The 7,083-nt window shown below is 37.0% G+C and overlaps 1 long non-coding RNA gene across 1 annotated transcript; it reads right to left on the bottom strand.

The window, feature by feature from the left end:
* Positions 1–444: 444 nt before the first annotated feature.
* LOC140877004 (uncharacterized) lies at positions 445–2,049 on the bottom strand. Its single transcript, XR_012149221.1, has 3 exons — positions 1,894–2,049; positions 1,591–1,649; positions 445–497 (listed from the first exon to the last, which is right to left on the bottom strand). It is a non-coding gene; the product is annotated as an uncharacterized lncRNA (long non-coding RNA).
* Between the last annotated feature and the right edge of the window lie 5,034 nt (positions 2,050–7,083).

Raw genomic sequence — 7,083 nt, 5'->3', positions numbered from 1 at the left:
GCCCATCTTCCACCTTGACATCCCACAAGTAGGACAACTGTTCATATCCTCATACTCCTTCCGGTATAAGATGCAATCATTAGGGCAAGCATGGATTTTCTCATAAGTAATCCCTAATGCACACAACCTTTTCTGTGCATCGTAGAAAGATAAAGGCAATTCGTTGTCATCTGGAAGCATTTCTCCTAACAAATTGAGTAGGTCGGTGCAACTTTTGTCACTCCAACTATATTTGGCTTTCAAGTTGAATAATTTTACAACTGCAGATAACCTTGTAAATTTACTGCATCCAGGATATAAAGGTTTCTCAGCATCTTCAAGTAGATTTTTGAATGTGGTTGGATTCTCAGCATAACTATCAAATGCAGCATGTACCATATCTATTGGTTCCTCGGCGTCAAACTTTGGTACATCTTCCCTTTCTTGATCACGATCATTATTTGAGTTCTTCATCGCAGACCTTTCACCATGCCATATCCAAGTATGATATGTCAAATCTATACCATTAGAATACATGTGTGCCCTTATAGTCTCTACCTTTTTCTTCTTCAGATTACCACATTTTGTACATGGACAAGATATTGCTTCCCGATCCTCGGCATTTTTTATTGCAAATTTCAAGAAAGACTCTACTCCATGCTCATATTCCCTTGATAACCGAGACTTTGACATCCATTCTTTGTCCATTATTTTAGTAAGTAACACTATAGAGAATAAAATATATAATGTTAATATGTATATTTTCAAGCTGATGATAACCAAGACTTTGGCATCCATTCTTTGTCAATTTCAGGGGACGCAAAGCACATCATTGGCAATTTCAGGGAACTTCTTAAAGAGCTTTAGTATTTTCTGATTCTGATTTTTATACATATCATTGGCAATTTCAGGGAACGCAAAACAAATAATCCATCTTCTGTTTCACCAATTGAGCAACATATTCATTTAAATAGAAAACAAATAATTACATAGGTTAGCCAAACATTAACTAGAATAGCCATCAGCTGGAGTTGGTAGTAATTTGGTGAGAAAAATGAGGTATAACTCAAAGATCATCACCAAAAAAAAAAACAAAAAGGCTGTTATGCCAATTTAAAACAGTTGCCTTGCATGTTCAGGCATAATATATTCTACGGTTTTTATCATGTCAGCATGAACCAGAAAATAAATAAGCATCCACATTTAAACTACAAAATAAAGAATTAAAAAATAATTTTAATAGTCAGCTTAATGGTCAGCAACAAGATAAAGCAGTTCATAGAGTTGGCTACAGAATCGCAAAATATTGGAAGAAATAAAATGTCTAAACAGAAGGGTACCTTCTTGAATTTCATATTTTAAATCAACAGAAAGATCTCTTAAACACAAAAGTTAATGGAAAAGTTAATGTCAACCCATGCAAACAAAAAAAATTATATGTTAATGGAAAAGAAATCATAATTTAAACCAACTTGAATCAAACCCACGACATTAAGTTTATCATCAAAATTGATTTCTAATGATGCTCCTTTAAATTTTAATCTCCATATGGAAATAAGAAACAGACAATGGGAAATTAAGCGTGCTTCCTCAAAAGCAAAACAAGCATACCTGCTGGCCTCTATCAATGGAAGATGATCATTGTGTGGTTTTTCTATCACATTTTGTACCTGGAAATCCATAAATCATTGCATCATTATCATCTGTTGTACAAGTTTTCCTAGACCATCTTTCTAGGCACATAAACTCATGAAAGGGTGAAGAATCTGAGACGTATGAAGGTATCTTAGAGCAGTAGATTGATATTTTGCATAGTGGGAACATATATTTTAAACAAAAATGTATATGAAACTTTAGCTACAGCAAACCTTGTGGTTTTGATAATTCCAATGACAATCAATCCTCAATTCTTACCAAAGAAAATGCAGATTCAGTAACTCTTGACTTTCTGGGGGTTGCTTTTTCAAATTCTGCGGCAATATGACAGTGAGCAGCTCTGGTTTTTTAGCACGAAGAGCTCCTCTGATTACGGCAATATTAGTACATGAAGCTCCTGATGTATAAATATGATTTTTCTGCAGAAAAAGAATATGGTTTTGAGACAATAATTCATACAGAAAATCATGGATATAAATGAGTGGACATCATAAAGAAAAAGAATCAACAGTTAAAGTGATAAGTCAGATTGAAAAATTCCAAAAAGAAGTCACATTTATGTTTACTCAGTCCTTCTCAGCCATTTGGAAAACTCAGTTTAAGAGAATTCACTTTGAATGGTCCAGGTTCATAAAAAGATAAATTCATCACAAATAAGTAAATAATTTACTGGATATTCAAGCTACTACCATGGAACAAAATCAAGTCTCACATGCTTCTAATAAAAGATTGAATAAATGCAATGATTGAAGGACATGGACCCATTTAAGGGGATCTCCATTTTTCCATAGAACTCGCAATTCTAAAGTTTACTGACTACCTTGAATTAATAAATTCAATGCTATACTAAGTAGAGCACTCGGTCTCAACAAAGCTAGTGGACGCCCCTTTGGCTCTACAATTTTGGGAAGCCAATTGTTAACAACAGTTTTTCATTAATTTTTTTTCTTTACGAAAAATTGATTCTATAATCATATGGATTCAAGAAAACCAACAGAATATACCAATACAAAATCATAATCTCAGTTTCTATATTAATAAATTTTTGATGTAATCACAGCCATGTTTCCCTGGATTAAAGTAGTGTCTGGGATTTGCTTCTAGGAACTGCTTTCTGTTCTTCCATTATAGAATTTTGAAATTCTGTGAAGGAAAATTTAAAGTAATTGTATTATTTCTCTGAAGAACAAAAATTTATGTAGTTTATTTGCTGTAATCACTGCCCTGTCTTCCCAAATATTATACAGGTTGGTTATCATGAATGATTGGAATATCAAAGCTTCCTCGAAAAATTGCTAAAGTTTTGGTAAATACATAAACTTTGACGAGAAAATATAAAAAAAAAAAAAAATTGGCAGCAACCACATCACACTATCACAGCAAGAAAAGGCAGATGAAAACGTGTACCAAAACAAAGTGTGAAGCAACAATCTTTCATCCGAGGTTGGCCATACTAGAAGATGCCCTTGTTTTCACTAAAAACTGCCTCAAATCCATGGCACCAAACCTCAAGCATTCTCCCCTCAAGAAACAAGTAGAACATGCCCTTGTCCAAGCTTTACATTTCGGGTATCTAAGATTTGAGTTGTACCATTACATTTGTGTCTATGAAGAAGATGAATACTTGAGGGATGAATCGCTTCTCAAGTTTGCCAAATTGGACTACAATGCATTGCAAATGCTGCACAAAAAAGAACTCTGTGAACTCTCGAGGTAACATTGCTCTCAATAACGTAATGACAATTAGTGCAAATTAAATCTGGCCACATGCATACATGCAACTAACCGTGGGAGAGGATTACCTTCGGATGAAAATTTTCATATTTATGAGCTATCTGCGTGTTTAGTTCTCTTATTATATATCAGAAATGTTGGCAATCATGTTCAGGAGCTGAACGGCAATAGTTTGATTTTAAATCAACTTTGAAATTGAAATACATTAGGTTAATTATATATTTTTTAATTTGTTTCACAGGTGGTGGAAAGAATTGAACCTTACATCTAAACTTCCTTATGCTAGAGACAGACTTGTTGAGTGTTACTTTTGGGCTGTGGGAACATATCATTTGCCTAAGTATTCTCGAGGCCGAGTCATGTTGACGAAAAACTTGAAAATTCTATCTGTACTCGATGATACATTTGACGTTTATGGTACAAAGGAAGAATTAGAAGCCTTTACCAAGGCAATTCAAAGGTAAAAGAAAGCATAAATAGCTCTAGTAAGTAATAAACATAAATCGTATCTACTTGACAATATTATGGTCATGTTTATAGTTTGTGTCACTTAACCATTGCTCATGGTTGCTAAGACCAATTCATCCCAATTGCTAGCTTAATAATTAATTCATTGTTGGTTGTTTCAGGTTGGATATTAAAGAGATTGATCTACTGCCGGAGTATATGAAACCACTTTATTCCACCATGTTGACACTCTTTGAGGAATTTAAGGAAGAACTAGCTGCAGAAGGAAGATCAATTGCAACAAGCATTCACTAAATAATGAAACAATCGAGAGAATTTATCTAAAAAAGATCAAGGAAATAAATTAATTTCCCTGCAACCCACAAACACCTACTCTACAACAACAAAGGAAATCAAAAAGGCGAAACAGGATTGTTCATAAACAGTGAGACACAAAATTTTATAAATCAAGAAGGAGAGAAAGGGATCGTAATCGAGAAGGGGGAGAAGTAATCGAGAAGGGGGAGAAGTCTGATTTGGGGATTTGGGACGAATAGATAACATAGTTTTGTATGAAGCCTGCAATACACTCACTGAAAAATGACAGATTTTAGAATACAAAATCAAAGGGAACAAAATACGATAAAAGTTTCCACATACTTTGAGGAAACCAATTCTCCAGAGAGAAACAATGGAAAATAAACAAACAAACATACTCATTAAAATGCGACAAGAGTAAAATTCTCAAATAGATAGAAGGCATTCTACTCACCAAATTCTTGCCAGCACTTGCGTAGGATTCGCGACTCTTGGAGGTGAGTCCCGTGAGGGTATACGCATATAAACCCAAGTTGGAAGGAAATTAGAGCTCTTCCACTGGTGGTTGTTCCCTCAAGAAATAAAAGAAGCCGAGGAAATCGATTGCAAATTTAGAGCTCTTGGAGAAGGCTTGTCGGAGATCACTTCAAAATTCATCTAAGAATCGAGCAAAAATTGACATGGGATTTTCAATTGAAAGAGAGAAAAGGAGAAAGGCTAGGGATCAGACGCGAGAAGAGAAGGAATCGGGAAGCGTTTGATTTGGGGATCTGGTTAATATTATTTATTTTATGATTTATTTTAAATAAAAATAATACATTTTCTACAACACTATTTAAACCCCAAAAAAATTCTATTCCACAACGCTTTGTAAATAAAGCGTTGTCTTTCTTAAATAAAAAACATATAATGACAACGCTTTTTCAAAAAATTACAACACTTTTCACTAAAAGCGTTGTCTTTTAGGGGTTGTGTTTGTGCATTTTTCTTGTAGTGACTCCTAAATAATTTAAGGAGACCATAGCTATACCTGCGTCCGTCGTCAGCCCACTGATGCCGACTATCCCGCAACTAGGGCACTCCCCTGCTGCGAATCCACAGTCTCGAACACGGCTCTACAACACGAGCGCTGCTCCGCTACTATGTCAGACACTGTCTGACCATACTAAAAATGTGTTCCCTATTCCAACTCTAAAATAAGAGTACCCAAAGCCCTAAAATAGAGCCACTAGGGCGAAGGAAAGGAACTCGGAATTGGCAAGAAATGAATGCCTCGGACCTTATATTTATAGGCATCGATCGGAACCTCCGATCCTCGATCGGAACTTCCGATCCTTGATCGGAACGTCCGATCCTGCCATCGGAGCTTCCGAACATCCTTATCTGCCACATGTCAAAATCTCACTGGTTGACTTCGGATAGGGCGATCGGAGCTTCCGATCCTGCCACACGTCATGCATGACGTAATATCGATCGGAGCTTCCGATCCTGATTGGAGCTTCCGATCTCACCTTCGGAGCTTCCGATCCTTCAGATACCAAATTGGTTTAATTAACATAATTAATCTCTTAATTACCAATTTTGGTTACGGGGTACTACATTCTCCCCCACTTAAGATATTTTGTCCTCGAAAAAAGATCTTAAGTGCCGAATGCAATACAAGGTACAAAAACATTCCTTATTCAAATCAAATGTTACAACCGAATACAACTCAAAACTGAAATCAACACAACTCAGGATGGTCTTCACGCATCCTTTCTTCAAGTTCCCAAGTAGCTTCCTCAGTGCCTCGGCGCTGCCACTGAACTAAAACCAAAGGAATTACTTTGTTCCGTAAAAACCTTATCCTTATAATCCAGGATACGAATAGGTTTCTCAGCATAGGTCAAATCCTTGTTCACTTGAACCTCAGACCGCTGCAGAATATGAGACTCATCCGCCACATACCGTCCCAACAGTGATACGTGGAACACGTCGTGAATACTGGAAAGATGCGATGGCAAAGCTAGTCGATAAGAGAAATCGCCAATGTTCTCCAAGATCTCAAACGGACCGATAAACCTGGGAGACAACTTGCCTTTAATACCAAATATGAGAATCTTACGAAAAAATGACATTCTCAGAAATACTGTCTCCCCCACTTCTTTCTAGAAGAATGGAGTATGACAAGTCGCCCGTACAACGCCTCAACAGGTGTCCTCCCAATGCTACGATGGTACCTATTGTTGTACGCGAACTTAATCAATGACAACTGATCTGGCTAAAACGAACCAAAAATCCATAGTACACGACCAAAACATGTCCTCCAAGGTATGGATAGCGCTCTCCATCTGACCATCTGTCTCTAGATGATATTCAGTATTTAAACTGAAAGCAGTGTTCGTAACACGGTGGACACTCCACCAGAATATGGAAGTAAACCTGGGTCTCGATCGCTGACAATGCCCACCAGCATCCATGAAGTAGAACGATCTACTGGATGTATAACCGAGCCCTACGATCAATAGAGTGCTCTCGACTGCTCTTCGAATACCCACTGTTCCTGCGAACCTTAGCAGTGATAGTTCCTGGTCAAGTATACCACTTGATACCGACTATCCCTCTTGCTAGAATCAGTTCGTACTAACGAGAAAGCCAGATACAACCAACCTGTATCTCCACTGGTCTAACACTGACATCGAATCCCAGAGGTAACCGCAAGTGTTAACCAATCGATTCTCACTTGACGTCCTGCCACGGATAACAACCAATCCCGAAAGTTCCTAGCATCGACAGACTTACATTCCGTACTTATTTTCTTCGATGCTGACTAATATTCTCAAAGAATATCACCGCTATATTGCTGAACACATAGATAGGACCGCAACATCTACAACATTAGTAGTCTAGATTAAAGATCACCACTATCTCGTCACTCGAGATATCAATTGAATTCGGAACACTGGTTAT

The sequence above is a fragment of the Henckelia pumila genome, chromosome 1 (assembly GCF_033568475.1).
Source record: "Henckelia pumila isolate YLH828 chromosome 1, ASM3356847v2, whole genome shotgun sequence".
Lineage (NCBI taxonomy): Eukaryota > Viridiplantae > Streptophyta > Magnoliopsida > Lamiales > Gesneriaceae > Henckelia > Henckelia pumila.
Note: the sequence above shows the minus strand (reverse complement) of the source record. Positions and strands in the feature narration are given on the sequence as shown.